Source organism: Thermobia domestica, chromosome 16, assembly GCF_964235325.1.
Source record: "Thermobia domestica chromosome 16, izTheDome1.hap1.1, whole genome shotgun sequence".
NCBI classification, from domain to species: domain Eukaryota; kingdom Metazoa; phylum Arthropoda; class Insecta; order Zygentoma; family Lepismatidae; genus Thermobia; species Thermobia domestica.
In genome coordinates this window covers 92,923,989-92,941,206 of record NC_137469.1, presented here as the reverse complement: position 1 = coordinate 92,941,206, position 17,218 = coordinate 92,923,989, and the positions used below count along the sequence as shown (strand labels likewise).

Here is a 17,218-nt window from a genome sequence, read left to right as displayed (position 1 = left end):
GCAACAATGGACTCAAGTTTTGCCAATTGTAGCACACAAAAAGGCTTCTCCTGTGGTGACGCCGCCATTTCACTACAAACAACAAACAGCGCCAATGCGGCCGTGATTGGAACTTCTATCCGGGCTGTTTAAATTGTAAACTTTTCTTAATCAAGTAACGTTCGAATCATGTTTCTATCTTTTGTAGTGTGGAAGAAATAAATGTTTGAAATCTGTTCTTTCTTTTTGAATAACCCTGTATTTACTGAAGTTGCTCCCTTCCTCTTTTTCTATCTAGACGTAGGACATTGATGTAAATGTCACTTGAAAGAGCATATCATTTCCTATTAGGATATTACAAATATATTTTTTGGATATTTACTGTTAGCAATCTACAGAGGGTTAATGTATTTATGTTGGGAAAAACTCAAACTCATTCTATTTCAATTAATAATATCGTTTTGCTTGAAAGTAAAGCAAAAAGTCTCTATAACACATTTTATTCTTCTAAGTCATGTTGTCTTTAAAACTTATCTCTGAGATGATCTCTAAAATGTGTACATTTCTACTGTAAGATGTTACATAGGTTTACGTACCTGTATGAGATGAACATACTGATTGAAACAAACTAATAAGGTTATATAACAACTATTGTGTACACTTTTGTCTACTATGAACATGGACAGAAAAAAATACAACGTATTGACTATTCCATTGAGATCATATGGAAGCGAAGTTAATCTTAAGCCATTTTTTCCTGTCTTTAACATAGTTTGTACTGCAATCGTCTGGCCTTTGTCATAACTTCTGCACAACCACACGCACTCGGCACATAAATGCTCATGAATGAAACCTATCACTTGTCTTCTCTCCCGTCCTACTTGTTCTCTAGTCAGTAAAACATACGTGAAGGCCACTAAGAATGTATAAGTTTGAACCATGTACCATCAAGTTCTAATATGATGCTAATGTAGAACTTTTCCTCGTACACACAACTAATGTACGACCTTACCTGCAGCGCTCTGAATCCGGTTACTTGTGAAACGTTGTATTTTGAGCTCTTGCAATTTTTGTACTGGGCAGCGATCTGTATATATGAAATTCAGATCATCGATTATTTATTCAATTTTGCTAACACTAGAATGTCAATCTTTTATTATAAACTGACTCTTCTCTATACTTCATAATAGTCCAGTCAATAAAGGTTTTGTGTCGGGACTAATTAGTAACAAGCTGAAATTTTCAGCAACATTAGACCACAATATAAGAGGTATTTTCTTAAAAGTCACCCACCTCTCCCCCTCTTGCTTTCCCCTCTAACCCCCCTTAACTCCTTTCGAGTCTTACATTTTTTGAAGAAAATGTTGACTTTATTTTTTGAGGAAAATGTTGACTTTCAGTTAAGTAGATACTACTTCAGTACTATTCGTCCGAGTATCATGGGTTATACATCATTCTATTCAGAATAAAACATGCTTGAAATGGTATCATGCGCATGTTTGCATGATCTACAAGAGAAGAGAAGTTCGGGGTAAAATAAAGAACTTTCCCTCCATTTTTTTTTTTAAATAACCCTGGCCACAGGTACCTGAATATAATCTACCTTGCAAAATACTATGGTCTATATGTAATGTGTGTTCCAAGTTTTATTGCAATATCTAGAATAGTTACGAGGGAAAAAATTCTCAATCCTGCCTGACAATACAGAATTTCATATATAAATAAGGAAAAGTGGGACATATACATAAAATAAGTTTCTAAACACAGTACTATACATCCTAGTATCATGGCTAATACGTCATTCTTTTCAGAATGAAACAAGATTTTAAATGATACCATGCGCATGTGTTTATAATGTACAAAAGATGATGATTTTGGGATAAATATGAAAATTTCCCTCAATAAATCCCTTTTTTGAAATTTGGGGACCCCTGAAGCGGTACCGTTCGCAGATGCCTGAATATAAGCTACCTTAAAAATACTATTTTCTATATATAATGTATGTGCCCAGTTTCGTTGCAGTATCTAGAAGAATTACGAGAGGAAATATACTTCTTAATTCTCTTTGACAATTCAAATGAGATACTTTCGGAGAATCGAATCCAGTAACAGTACTCTTACCCTACTAGTATACCAGGAAAATATGACAAACAGAACGAAATATAACTCTTAGCTTTAAAATACATGTATATACATTATTAATATGCACATAAGTTATTTTATTTGTGATGGTTATTACAAATTTTGATTACTATATTTTATTATTTGTATTATTGCTAATTAATAAAGCCAATTTTGGTTCAGGAAATTATTCCTAATTTAGCTCAGGGCCGTTCCACTATCCACTACCTATGGACCCGCTATGTCCTGGACTGGCAACAATCGGTAGGTGCTTAACAATGCAAAATAATGTACTTTGTACTGTAATAACATCATCACGGACCACCCACCCATCACACACTGAATATAGAAAGTAGAACCAAACATTCTACTTTCTACAATATTACTACACATTTTATGTAATCGATATTTGCTTGTTGACTGATAAAAGTCAATTCAGCTCTCAATCCAATCTAGTTAAAACAAAATGCTACACTGTCCACACTCATCATCATTAAAGTCGATAATATTGTCTAAGCAGGAGAATTATCGCAGGAAAGTCCATTACGTGTTCACACATGTAGGAACAATCTAACCCTACATTTCTACATATAGTTGGCACAAAATTATTCACAGCTGTGAAAACGAGACGAAGATCACTAGGTGCAAAGGACTTAGAGCTTGGTACTAGTATCAAAGCATTCCTTTAACATGTTCTATCTTCACGATAAACGTCAAAAACAGTGACATTTCTTCCGTATGTCACAGTGTACACTGAGTACTTACTGAATTGCGATCACTCCTTCACACAAGAAAGTGTGACCAGCAGCCAAGCAGACTATATGACTACCCTGATTGCTAGTGTTGCAGAGAAAGAACACACTAGAAGTTACATGTTGGCAGACAGCACACTGTTATAATGGGAGATGGGCAGGATTTATCCGCATTTTAATAGGGCAATATCGGTATTGTGCGTACCCGAGCAATAGGTGCGTCAATAACCCAGACAGCAATTCTTTTCGGATGTGCCCGTGCCTGTGTAGTGAAAGTGTGCAACGAGTAGAAGAAAATAGAGTAACGGTCTCCAAGAGACGGAACTATGGAGGCGTACGGAATTTCAAAACGTGGGGAGAGCGTCGTGTCAAACAGCTCGTGACAGCCAAATGAACCATCACTGTCTGGGTACGTGCCCAACACAATGGTAGATCCACAACATCCATATACCACGCAACTATACGGCGTACACTGACACGCATGCAGTTCCACAGCAGACTACACACTCGTCACCGCAGACTTCGTCGCGCTCGGCCATAGGAACACGTTAATTGAACCATGCATAATTGGTAAAGGGTGTGTTAGTCCGATAAATCACGGTTTGTGCTACTCCTCTCGGACGGAAGTATCCATGTGCGGCGCCAACAGCTATGGATCCCTCGTGCATGGTGCGTACTGTACAGGCAGGTTGGGGCGACTGTATGGTTTGAGGATGCTTCTGTTGGCATGGACTGGAACCGTTGGTGTGCATGGACCACAGCAAAACATCCGTTGTGTACCTGCACGTGTTAGAGAATCACGTACCCCTATAATGCAACACTTCTACCCACACGAAAACGACATTTTCCAGGACCTCAATGCATGGTGCCACCAAGCCAGCACTACACTTGCTTGGCTTAAGGAACATTTCAAGGAGCTGCAGCATATGAATTGGCCACCTAAGTCACCGGATCTTAATCCTACAGAACATTTATGTGATATTGCAGAACGAACTCTTCGCACCATGACTCCTGCATCAACATCTGTGGGCTCATTGTGGGATGCTATCAGGAACATATGGTGTCAGATCCCCGTGGAAACATATCAGTAACTACCAGAATCCATGCCACGCCGTGTTCAGACCGTCCTCTGAGCAAAAGTGGATCAATATAGTATTAGGTAGGTGGTCGTAATTCAGTGAAAACTTAGTGTAGTTAGTACTGTTTTGAATAACATTTTCCTAAGTACATGCAACATAATAAATAAGAAAGCCATCAATCACAATAATGGTTTCATTTTCTCCTTTGATCAATTGCAATACAGCCATAATATATGTGACTGGACATTTTGTCGAATTTCTTATTATGGTAGTCATAAATCCACTCCATCCTGGCTGCAACTGTAATCCAATAAGCCATATAAGGTTGAGAGGAAACAGATATTGTGAAGATTGGTCCATAAGATATCTTACTTGTTGAAGTTCACTTAAGTCTCCAATGACAATGACCATTGAAGAAAGACCTGTATTTCTCTTTTCCATTGGATATAAGTACTCTCGGATAGTTGCAGTGTTAATAAAAGACTCAATTGGAATTCTCTTAACTATTATCTGAGTTTCGTCACAACTGGCGTGACACAATGAATCCCTCCCATAGTACGAAAAGTACCTTTGTTATCAAGAGTTCACTCATTTACGTCAACATTATCAAAAACATGTAGGAGAAATTCATTTGAATGAATAGTGGAGAACCAGCGTTAATGATTGATATTAGGTAGATTGTGGCTTCATGGTAAGATACTCGCACTCCCATTGATGAACTATGTTTATGTTGAACCGTATAATCGATGTAGGTTTAGAGTAAGGCTTGTCTATATTATATGGGTAACAAACGATCTAGGTCTTACAGCAAATACTAGAGCATGATTTATAACAACACACTTACTTTCAATGTTCTGGGATTCACTTGAAGTTTCGTTTTCTGTAGCTTGTAAAAATATCAAGACTTTCTGGAATAAGATTTTTACCCCCTTAATTAATTGTGTTCTTAAAATTTGCACTTTCTTAATACTCTTTCTCTGTAACTTTTCATGCACATCGCCTTTCTGTACACTAGCTTCACGAATATAATGTACACTACTTTTACAACTACAGTGTCTACGTTAAGTTCATTTCCACAAATTACACAAATGAAATCAAAATTATTCTTTTATATATATATATATATATATATATATATATATATATATATATATATATATACATTAATGTTGCTCAGGTAGCCTGGAACAATATGAAATTACTACACTCTTGTCAATCTAATATATTATACTGAGTTGGGTTTCATCAATCAAGATGATATGGAAATTCAAGTTTAAAATTAGGAACTTTATTTTCTACTTTCTGTTGTTAATTACGGTAAGTGATATTGACAAAAAGAAATAGTAATATTGCCAGCTCGAAAATGTATAAAATGTTATAAAGAGTTATGTATTTTAAATTGAAGTTTAGCTTTTGAAATGAAACACATTTGGGTTTTTATCCAGGCATATTACATAGCATGTTTTATACATTTCTTTTTTCAAAATTGACTGTGAATAATCATGTAGTGATTAAACATTTCAATGCTTGCCTTGTACTTGAAAGCTGCTATTTTGCAGTTAAATCTAACGTAAACTTGTTTGTAGATTTTTTAAAATAAAAAAAGAGTAAACATCTAAATTGATTATGAGCAAGTAAATGAAATGTTCCGTTCTATCTAGTTAAAGATAACAAATCAGAATATTAAAGGCATAGTAATATATCCCTACATTTCAAATTATAAACCCAAAACCTTACAGAAAAGAAGAACCTAGTAGATACTCATTAAGTACTTCTCACTTCCACTGCACAAAATCACTTAGCACATACAGACTTTAAAAATCTCCCACTGAAACTGATACATGAAGGTAGACAAGTGTCAAAGCTGGGGTACGGCGTGCGCCTAGCCGGCCCGGCAGGATGACTTTCCCGCACCTGCCATCATTTGATAAGAACTCTCTGGACATCGTTCCCATTCCTATAAACCTATTAATACAAACATATTTTAAAGCTAATAAAACAAGGTAAAAGTTTAATTTGAAACATTTTGTTGTACCGTTAGCAGGTTTTTAGTAATAATAACACAAATCTTGAACATTGTATTGAAAAATCTACTTTCTCAGCAATTTATTTCAATAGCGCCATATATACTTTAGATAAAAAGACATAAGGACATAATTTAAAGAACGTAATGTGAGGAAGCTAACTTTCAAAAAATTATATTGATACAAGCTGGGTAATCGCGTTACTAGCATTTCAATGTAGGTATGCAAATTTGCATGTTTAGGACCGTGAGGGGGGGAACAAGAGGGGGAGGGTTGGGGACTTTTGAGGAAATACTCCCTTTATGAGGTAATAACTGGCTAAGTTTCGGCTTGTTACTAATTAGTCCCGATAAAAGCCTATTGTTTTTTCCTTTATTGACTGAACTATAAACAAAGTTAACACATTTCATGCAATACAACTGATGTAAAGTACAGGATAAGTATGTTCAATGTTGATAAGGTATTTTATACTGCAAAATAAATCCAAAATTTTCTGCGAAGTTGAAATGTATGAATGAATATTAGAACCTCAAGTTGTTGAATGACAAAGTTAACGAACTCAGACCAGCAGTATTGGAGTACGGTCGTACACAACCACTGAGAAAATCATGTCTCTTTTGAAGCATCAAAATCCGCAGATTCTTCTAAGATCTTCCACACTTTGGGACGAAGAACATAATCTAGGCACGAATTTCAGTATGTTTCTGTCAAACACTAACATACCAATAAGTTTACTTAGTTAAGATTTTTCTAAAGCTATTGCACTTAAAAGAAGAAAATTTTGATGTATACTGCATATGCAAGTTCAATGTATTCCTAATTGTCAAGCGTTCCGCGTTAAAGCCGTAGATTACAAAACGGACTTCCCCATTTTCAAATGAGGCTATTTTTTTTAAAGCATGTATGAAGTTCCTCAAGACTGCATAATAGCAAGAGTTCCTACTTATAGGTATTTTTTGATATACTAACTTAGTCTTTTGTACTAGGTCAGAGTGTCTACTAAAATTCCAAAATGAAATTTCGTGAATTTTTGGTGGCCTTTTCTTTACCAAATCATGAACGTTCCTAATATTTTCAAGAGCGAATTAGGCCGAATTTTCATCCACGCGATAGAAACATACTTTGCTTGCGATTTGGTAGCGTCTAAAGCCGACCATCGACATTTTTGGTGGTGAACTTTGATTTTTTATAGAACAAAATTTTCCAACTTGTACTTACATTTGAACAGTTAAAAAAAAATCGTGACCCAAAAGCTAAATTTAGTGACTTTCATGACCATTTTCTGATTTCGTGACTTTTTCGCAGGGTGGATTGATTTAAATCAGTCTGATTTAAATCACGATTTTAATCAAGATTTAAATCACTTGATTTTTTTCATAAAAATCGTTGATTTAAATCAAATTTCGAAATGAATTAATTTAAAGTGAAAGTAAGTAAAATTTCGTTTCTCTTCTGTTATTTCGATTACGGAAGATAATAATCATAATACAATGAGACTCAAATGTATGTAAGCAGAGTATGAAAACGAATATTATGTAGGGAACGATCAGGGAAAATCCCGTTTGAACGGGTTGCAGGTGAACCCTGCTTTCTTCCCTTTGCAACACAGGGTTTTAAAATTTCTATTCCAACGGGGAAATCACCATGGACATTTAAGATGAAAGCTCTTTTATGTCCACGTCTATTTGTTTGTTTCCAGATAATAGGGGCGTATTTAGAGGGGTCCGATCTTCTCTCCTAAACAAACAAACAAACAAACAAACAAAAAAAAGATTTTAAAATTTTGGGCGAAATTTATGTACTAAATACATAGAAGTTCCTCGGGATAGTAATACGACAAATTTTGGATGCGTTAAAATATCGAATAATACTTTTGATAAAGTGGATACTTGACCCCATTGCAGAACATGCCGCAATCTGCGATGTGATCGCAGAAAATTTGCCGCGCCTGTGCAGGAAAAATTGTCCGAGGAAATAAAATAGCCAACAGAAAAGTATAAAAACGTGCCTGCTATGTATAAATGTCTTAAATGCATTTGAACTGTTTTTCACGTCACATAAAGCATATTTTTAAGAATCACAAGTATTTCTTCTGCTGGAACTGATCTTCTTGATTTTTTTTTTTTTTTTTAATTCCTGCAGAAAATTTTTCACTCACAAAAGCTCATCGCATAAAGACAAAGAAATTTCTGCCATCGGCTAATGTATAGGATCAGAAAACGATATTCGCGAAGAAATTAAATATCGACTAAAAGCAGGGAATTCGTGTTATTATTCAGTTCAAAATCTCTTATCGTCGCGAATTCTGTCGAGAAATTTGAAGCTTTAAAATATATAAAACGATAATTATGCCTGTTATGCTGTATGGTTGTGAAACATGGTCGCTTACGCTGAGAGAAGAACGCAGACTGAAAGTATTTGAGAATAAAATTCTGAAACGAATATTCGGAACCCAAAGGAACGGAAATGAGGAATGGCGAAAACTTCATGATGAGGAATTGCATAATTTATACCATTCACCAAACATTGTTAGGGTCATCAAATCTTGGAGGCTCAGGTGAGCAGGACATGTAGCGAGAATGGAAGAAAGTAGGAACGCTTTCAAAGTTTTAACTGGAAGTCCAATCGGAAAACGACCATTAGGAAGACCTAGGCGCAGATGGGAGGACAATATTAAGATGTATCTCGCAGAAATAAGAATATAAAATAGAAACTGGATTCAGTTTACTAAGGATAGAAGTCAGGAGAGCTTTTGTGAACATGGCATTGAACCTCCGGGTTCCATAGATCATAGAGTGAGTTAGTTAATTTTAGGCGAAATTTATGTACTTTATATGTATTTCGTGCCGCTAGCTAGTTCCAATTGTTTAAAAATATGCCCCTGCCAAATATCAGTAACTTTCGTGAAAAGAAAAGTGTCATGTTGATATAAACATTGTTTGGGATTGAAATAGGTTAACGATTGGGAATTAATTCAAAATTAAAACCCAATACTTTCACTTAAATGGCATAATTAACATTTAATACTAATTCCTAATGTTTTTTCTTCACTTCTCGACTTGTATTATACGAAGAAAAAGATTTGATTTAAATCAAAAAAATCTATTTAAATCAAAAAAATCAACAAAAATGATTTTTTTGAAAAAAATCATGATTTTTTTCCACCCTGCTTTTTCGTGACCGATAGACACCCTGTAGGTGTAAGTCCACTGTAAAACATTTTCGTAAAACGCCTTGACTTTTCCTGCAATATCTACAGCAAGTTTATGTCCTTCCTGCATTTCACGTAAAGCCAAGATTGCTTTTTAGCTTTTTTTCTTTCTTCGGGACTTTTTTTTTTCTGAAATGTGAAATTCACAAGCCATTGTCTGTCGTAATCACGAATGACATGCTTGTATTTTCTATCTTCTCGATGAACACAAATTACGTTTGTTCTTCATTCTATCAACTAGATATTCCAAAGTTTTGGGGTTTATTCTGCAGACTATTCGTACGTTCTTCTGAGGAATCAGAAGTCGACGCGAAATTCTCATATGGAAATTTCAAAACATTTGCACCTTCAGTTTTACTGCAAAAGTACCTACAATCGTAATGATTACAGCTGGGTCATCTTACTCTAGGACAAAATCGTTCATGCTTGTAGAAGGCAGCACTCTCCAGATGTTGGTAGCACGAAACCTTTGCATAATCATTATAATGTTCAGTTATGTCAAGATGAAAGTTTCCTACAGTTCACAATTTTTTTGATGCAGCACTAAAGTAATACTTTTTATACTCTCAACCTTCTTTGAGTAATGCAGTGTTATCAAGCTATACTGTCTTCTTGTGGCGTTTTGAATAATCAAAACATATGTGAAAATTGTTCTCAGGATACTGCATATACTTACAATAATGGTGCAGAAAGAAGAATAGGCTTTCGGAATGTATGTATGAGTTCCTCACACTCGGATAATTCAGCGACAACTGACTGCTTAAAATCAGAGCACAGAGGATCCGACAAGTTGGAAACTTGTTGAGATGTATTTCTGACTCAAGAAGTAGAATAATAATGAGCTAAGGGAGAAGAAAGAGAAGACATGGCAAGGAAAAGAGAAGGCTGAACCCTAAATGTGTTCACTTACATCTGAACCGCTCAATTCCATACTATATTCATTTACGAGGTAAATTCAAACTATTTTCGACCGTTCAATTGATTTCTATCATTCTGCAACCACCAGCACTTCAAATCTGTGTTAAAAACTTGGTTGATATTACTAATGGGCAAAACGGGGTTTTGTAAAAACCAGTCTCCACTTTTTTCTTCGAAAATCTTTCTTTCCTCACCAATTTTTTTCTTTTCTCCCAAAATCAGTATCTTTTCGGTTTGTTTTATATAAAATTTCTGCAAGTTGCAGGATTTCAATGTTGCGTGTTACTGTAACATTCGTTGCGCTAGGAAGTGATTCTTGCAATACTCTAACAGTTGCGTTTTAAAAAAATCAAACCGGCTGAAGAACACTCAAAACTGCAACTGAAAGTAAACTTTTTTAAATCATCATCGTCACTAGTTGATATATTACGTTAAGAAACCATCACGGCGTTTAAATGATCTGAAAGAATGAAAATGTGAAAAGGATAGGACTGGAAGTTTCGGAAATATAACCAATAACCTCTCAATGAATGGAATGTTCTTTCGAGACTAAACTACGCCTCTGTCAGCTCTTTTTGCTTATTTTCAAGCAATACAGTTATTAAAAGAAATAGAACGAGTCTGATTTTTTTTTTATTCAAAGCATCAAATAAATTATGCTTCTGAAGATTCCTGATAATAATACCCAACAATATCTTTAACAACGTAATAGAGTTTGTCCTTCTAAATGGTATCCTCATCGATGTCCCATGTCTTGACAAAAAAGATATACTGTATAGCGACATCGGTAAATGAAAGTTTTCAAAACCGACTGCCACAACTCTGAACAGATGTTAATAGAATAGGAATCCATCCATATAGTTTTACACATTTTCGAAATTCTCATCAATTTCTCTTTTCTTTCTTTGTTGTAAAGATATACTATAAATTCTGTTGAAAACGCGCATTGACACTATCTTGAAGTCAACAACGGCTATGATGAAGTATGGGAGAAATTCGATTTCTATCCTCTTGTTGTTCCGGCAACAAAGTAAATTAAATTGAACACTTACAAGGGCCTGTTTCAAATTAAGAGTATTTGAAAAACTAATTATCAATAATTAAGCTAATATTTTATATATATATATATATATATATATATATATATAAGGCTATCAACCTCGTGCTTATATATTAAAGAAATCTGACGGTACAATTCTCACTGACACGGATAGCATCTTAAATAGATGGAAAGATTTCTTTGACGATTTGCTTAACACGCAACTGAAAACTAGTGTGCGTGGAGAAAAGGAGATACACACCGCAGAACCGTATATTCCAGAACCCAACCGAATAGAAGTAGAAACTGCTATAAAGAAATTAAAGAAACACAAATCTCCGGGTGTAGATGAAATTCCGGCTGAGTTAATTTTAGCTGGAGGCGAAAAATTGTGGAACAAGATACACAAACTCATTCTCCTTATCTGAAACAAGGAAGAATTGCCACAAGAGTGGAAAGAATCAATCATTGTTCCAATTCACAAGAAAGGCGACAAAACTGACTGTAATAATTATCGAGGCATTTCTCTTCTGCCAACATCTTATAAAATCCTTTCAAATATTCTATTAGCAAGACTGACCTCATACGCAGATGAAATTATTGGAGATTATCAATGCGGATTTAGACGGAATCGATCAACTATCGACCAAATATTTACCATTCGCCAAATACTTGAAAAAAAGTGGGAATACAATACCCCGGTACGTCAATTATTTATTGATTTTAGAAAGGCGTACGACTCGGTTAGGAGAGAAACATTATACAACGTTCTCACAGAACTTGGAATACCGAGAAAGCTAATTAGATTAATTAAGATATGTTTAAATGAATCCCAAAGTAAAGTCCGGGTAGGAAAATTTTTGTCCACGAGCTTTCACGTCGAAAATGGCCTGAAACAAGGAGATGCATTGTCGCCATTATTATTTAACTTCGTTCTGGAATACGCTATAAGGAAAATCAAAGATAGCAACCAGGGCCTAGAGTTGAACGGTATTCACCAGGTTATGGCATATGCTGATGATGTAAATTTAATAGGTGATGATAGGAGAACAATAGAAAGAAATGCAGAGATGTTATTAAACGCTTGCAGGGACATGGGTTTAGAAGTAAATGCAGATAAAACTAAATACATGGAAGTGCGTCGGGCCCGGAATACAGCAAATTATGGATGCGTTAAAATGTTAAATAATACTTTTGATAAAGTGGATAGTTTCAAATATCTAGGATCAATATTAACAGAGGAAAATCATATTCACGAAGAAATTAAATGTCGACTAAAAGCAGGGAATTCGTGTTACTATTCGATTCAAAATCTCTTGTTGTCGCGAATTCTGTCGAGGAATTTGAAGCTTAAAATATACAAAACTATAATCATGCCTGTTGTTTTGTATGGCTGCGAAACATGGTCACTTACTCTGAGGGAAGAACATAGACTGAAAGTATTTGAGAACAAGATCCTGAGACGAATATTCGGACCCAAGAGGAACGGGAATGGGGATTGGCGGAAACTTCATAACGAGGAACTACATAATTTATATGGTTTACCCAACATTGTTAGGGTCGTGAAGTCTAGGAGGCTTAGGTGGGCGGGTCATGTAGCTAGAATGGAACAAAGTAGAAACGCTTTCAAAGTCTTGAGTGGAAGACTAATCGGAAAACGACCATTAGGAAGACCGAGGCGCAGATGGGAGGACAATATTAAAATGGATCTCGCAGAGATAGGAATACAAAGTAGAAACTGGATGCAGTTAGCTAAGGATAGAAGTCAGTGGAGAGCTTTTGTGAACGCGGCATTGAACCTCCGGGTTCCATAGGCCATAGAGTTATATCTATCTATATATCTATATATCTATCTATATATATATATATATCTATATATCTATCTATCTATCTATATATATATATATATATCTATATATCTATCTATCTATCTATCTATCTATCTATCTATATATATATATATATATATATATATATATATATATATATATATATATATGGGTGGTTCCACGAAAAAGGGAAATTTTCTGTCACGGACATTTCTTCAAACTACTACTAGAAAGAATCACCTCATTTTTATTTTGTTTGGTAGTAACCGTCACAAAGTAGGTATGCCATGTATAACAGTTTGCAAATATAACACGAAACATACGTAAAAAAAAATAATTATTACCCAATTTCTCAACACCGTGGGCTGTCACAGACTACAGTTGACTGATTTTAATCAATAAATTACAACTGAAGTCGCAAATCAAACATAATTTAATGGTAATTAAATGGAAGAGAACACTTCAATGTTTCGGTTTTGTGGAAAGTAAACCTTTATAACGATTATTTTCGAAAGCTTGACTATGCTTCGTTTCTGTCACCTCTATTTCGTCTCAACTCCATGGCATGAGAAAAAAATATCATTGCTCTCAACAGATAGCATGGTCGTCCACATTGGCAACACCCACAAGAAGACAAGGCAGACATGTTTGACTGAAGAACAGAAAAAGTTCTGTGCATGTGTTAAAAGCTATAGGAAAAATATTTTTGTGTGTGGAAAGCAGATGCGTATATTAATTGATACTCAACACCATGGTATTTATTACTGATTGTATTTGTATGGTATATACCTTCTTTCTCTTGAGGAACCTATGCCTTAACGTAGAAAATTCGTACACAATGTACTGGTCAAAAAGTGGGCCGGTAAAGATAAATTATATTCGATTTTCTCAACTCCATGTTTCTCAATTCCATGTCCATCTGAAAACTAAGGAATCCACGGTGTTGAGACAAGTTCACGGAGTTGATAATCCTATAGTGTTTGTTATGCTCATGCTCTTCCAAATATTTGTTCGTTCAATATATTGATAGAAATAAAGCTCGTTTATGATCTAGTGACTAGTATGTTCGCCTTTCGTGCGTGGTTCTGGGTTTGTTTCCCAGTGGAAGCTCAAAAATTAATGGTGTTTACTTCGCACAGTGGGGCAACTGAAAAACTCATTTGAGTAGAGATGTACTGAAACCTGATCGCGCAGACCATCGCAACGGTCGTAGGAGCCGACACGCTGACCACGTGTCATTCACACTCAAAGGCCGGCTGGTGGGTCCTAGCCCATTTAAGGAGTGTTTCGCGGAAGTTCAGATTTGGGGCTGTCAGGTAGCTGGAGGTAAAACTTCAGTCAAGTCAAGATGGATGGTATCTGTTTTTAACCTATTGACGTCTCAATCTTATGATGAACTAATTGTTTTCTTTTCAGGGATTGTCGAAGAGTCTGAGGGCAATATACGGACAGTCAATTTTATGACGCGGATCGGGAGGAATTTCTCCCGGCCTACTAAACCTGACGTTTAAAAAGCGTTGGCAGTTGTCATTTTGTGTAGTCTAGAACAGCCCTTCCCAGTTTCCTCAAGACATTTCCTTCATTGGAGTGGAAAATGAGGGCTACTTAAAGAACATCGAATTATCCAAAGAAAACAGAAATGATGAGTGCCTTACACTGTCATTTAGTGTGCATTATATAGAGCGTTTCAAAACAATACCGACAACGTTTGGGAGGTGATTCCTAACACCAAGGTAAGATAAAAAGTATAGACCAATCTGGGTGCACAAATGCTTCCTTTCGCAGTTATAGGCTGCCGAAAACATGAAAAAAAATGAACTTTAAAGGTCCATAGCATAAAACTATGGGACCTACCGTAGTCGGGCCAGACTTCATTTAGGGATTGGTATGTGCGCTATCCAAATATCCATGTTTCAGAATTTTGCGGTACTTCCACAACAACTTTTATAGAAGTATTTGGTGAGTACTTCAGATTATACGTCCGTAGCCAAACTCCCTCTATAAAAATTGCTTCGTGAGTACCTTAGGATTCTGAAACATATTTTTGCATAGTGCACATATTAGTTCCTAAGTGAAGTCGTGACCCGACTACGGCAGGTCTCATAGTTTTGGAGCTATGGACCTTTAGAGTTAATTTTTTTCATGTTTTCGGCAGCCTTTAACTCCGAAAGGAAGCATTTGTGCACCCAGTTGTCTATACTTTTCGTCTTATCTTGGTGTCAGGAATCAGCTCCCAAACGATGTGTGTATTGTTTTGAAACACCTTGTATATATACCAAATATACAAATCCACTTACCAAATGTTGAAAAAGTATTGCACTTTCGACGTGTTGACTTGATCACACAGAGAAAACAGATGGTTTACATAAGCTCAGAAAACAAATGAAGTAGACAATAGACAGGTTTAGTGACTACTTCGTCTGTTTCGTAAGCTTATGTGAAAAGTTTGTCCTCTCCATATGATAGTCAACATATTGAAAGCGCAATAATTTTTCAATATTCGATAAGTGTATGTGTATTTATTTTTTTCTTATTTACGTCACATATTCATATACATATATATATATATATACTCAATTTTGGAACCTTCATTAGATATATTTTCATATGTTTGCAGTATTTTCTGGAGTATTTTTGTATAACAAATTACGTGTCATCCAGTTTGTTAGAATTTTATTCAACATAAGGAGAATAATTCTATATTGCAAAAACTATTGGAAAATTATTTCAATTTTTATGTAAATTATAAGCTTAATCACTTATAAACCAAAACTTATCACCCAGATGTATCACGTTTCTCAACTCCACAGCAATCTTCAACTCCGTGTTAACTAATCTCAACTCCGTGGGTGCTGAAAAGTTTATTATTTACTACACCAATAACGATTAAGCTCTGCTGAACACCTAATTAACATGTACTTAGTAGTAGTAAGTGCATGTGATATTTTTATCGAAATAGGCGACCATCAACGGAACAAAAATTTTCAAAGTGAAAATTTCCCTTTTTCGTGGAATCACCCATATATATATATATAGGGTGTCTCAAAAGTCGCTTGACAAAAGGTAACTTATTATTAGAGTTACAACAAAATGTAAGAGACAAAACCGTCTCCAAATATAACGTTTTTAATCTAAAGTGAAGGAATCTTTTAAATCGGACGAGCCATTTGGGTTGTACACTTTTTATGCGCCCAACATTAAATGAAAATCCAACGCTGCCATTTATCTGGACCCACAACAAAGTGAATAGGGGCATGTTTGAAATCGGGCTGGTCATCGACACAGCGTAGAGGACAGTAGTTTCATTCACTTAAGTTGTGGGTGCAGGTAAATGGCAACGATGGCATTTTCATTTAACATTGGGCGCATAAAGAGTGTACAGCCCAAACGGCTCGTCCGATTTAAAAAATTCCTTTACTTTAGATTGAAAGCATCATATTTGGAGACAGTTTCCTCCTCTTACATTCTGCTGTAACTTCGATAATAACAGAGTTACCCTAGGTCAGGGGACTTACATAGTACGCATATAATAAACTCTCGATTGTTCGCGCGTGGATAGGCTTGCCATATTTCAAAAAAAGAAAATCCGAGACGCTACTAAATTACGAGAATCTTTGAAATGCTTAAAATGAAAAGAAGTGTTATATACTAATTTACTATCTTCCAGTAGATAAAGTTGTTCAAATATTAAGTAATCACATTTTTAGTTATTTTAGTACACCTTTCCTCCGTAGTTAAGCAAACATAAGCAGATGGTTTACCCCTCCCCCTGGTAGTTTTTTTCTTCTCAGGATCTGTTATGTTTCGTGGCTTTCTGAGTCTTGTTTTTCTGCTTTAGCTCGTTCAAGGTATGATGTTTGCTTTCACACGTTTTGTCTGTTCTGTTTTAACTTTTGAATCGCCATACTTGAAGTTGAAAATGATAATTATATACGTAATCCTGCGATAAAAGCTAACTACATTTCCTTCCTTTCTTCTTCGCTGAAATCCAAGAAGTATTTTCGGGACCCCAGGACACAGACCTCGATTCCGTGACGGTCCCGGATTTTTCGAGACGAATGGCAACCTTACCGTGGTCTTTTTTTCCTTTCGGTAAAACGTGAAAAAAATTGAATCATAAATTAAAAAAAAGAGAGAGAGAGAAAAGATGTTTTAACACGCAAAACAAAAGTGTAATTATTTTCCGTGGAAAAAACAAAAAACACCAACCTTGTAAGTACAGAAAAGTACCCGTCTATTAAATTTTATTGTATGTGTAGGCTCCTT

General features: G+C 35.5%; 1 protein-coding gene across 3 annotated transcripts in view; it reads right to left on the bottom strand.

The window, feature by feature from the left end:
* Skp2 (S-phase kinase-associated protein 2) overlaps positions 1–17,218 on the bottom strand; it is a 73,724-nt gene that overhangs the window by 11,308 nt on the left and 45,198 nt on the right. The window lies entirely within an intron of this gene.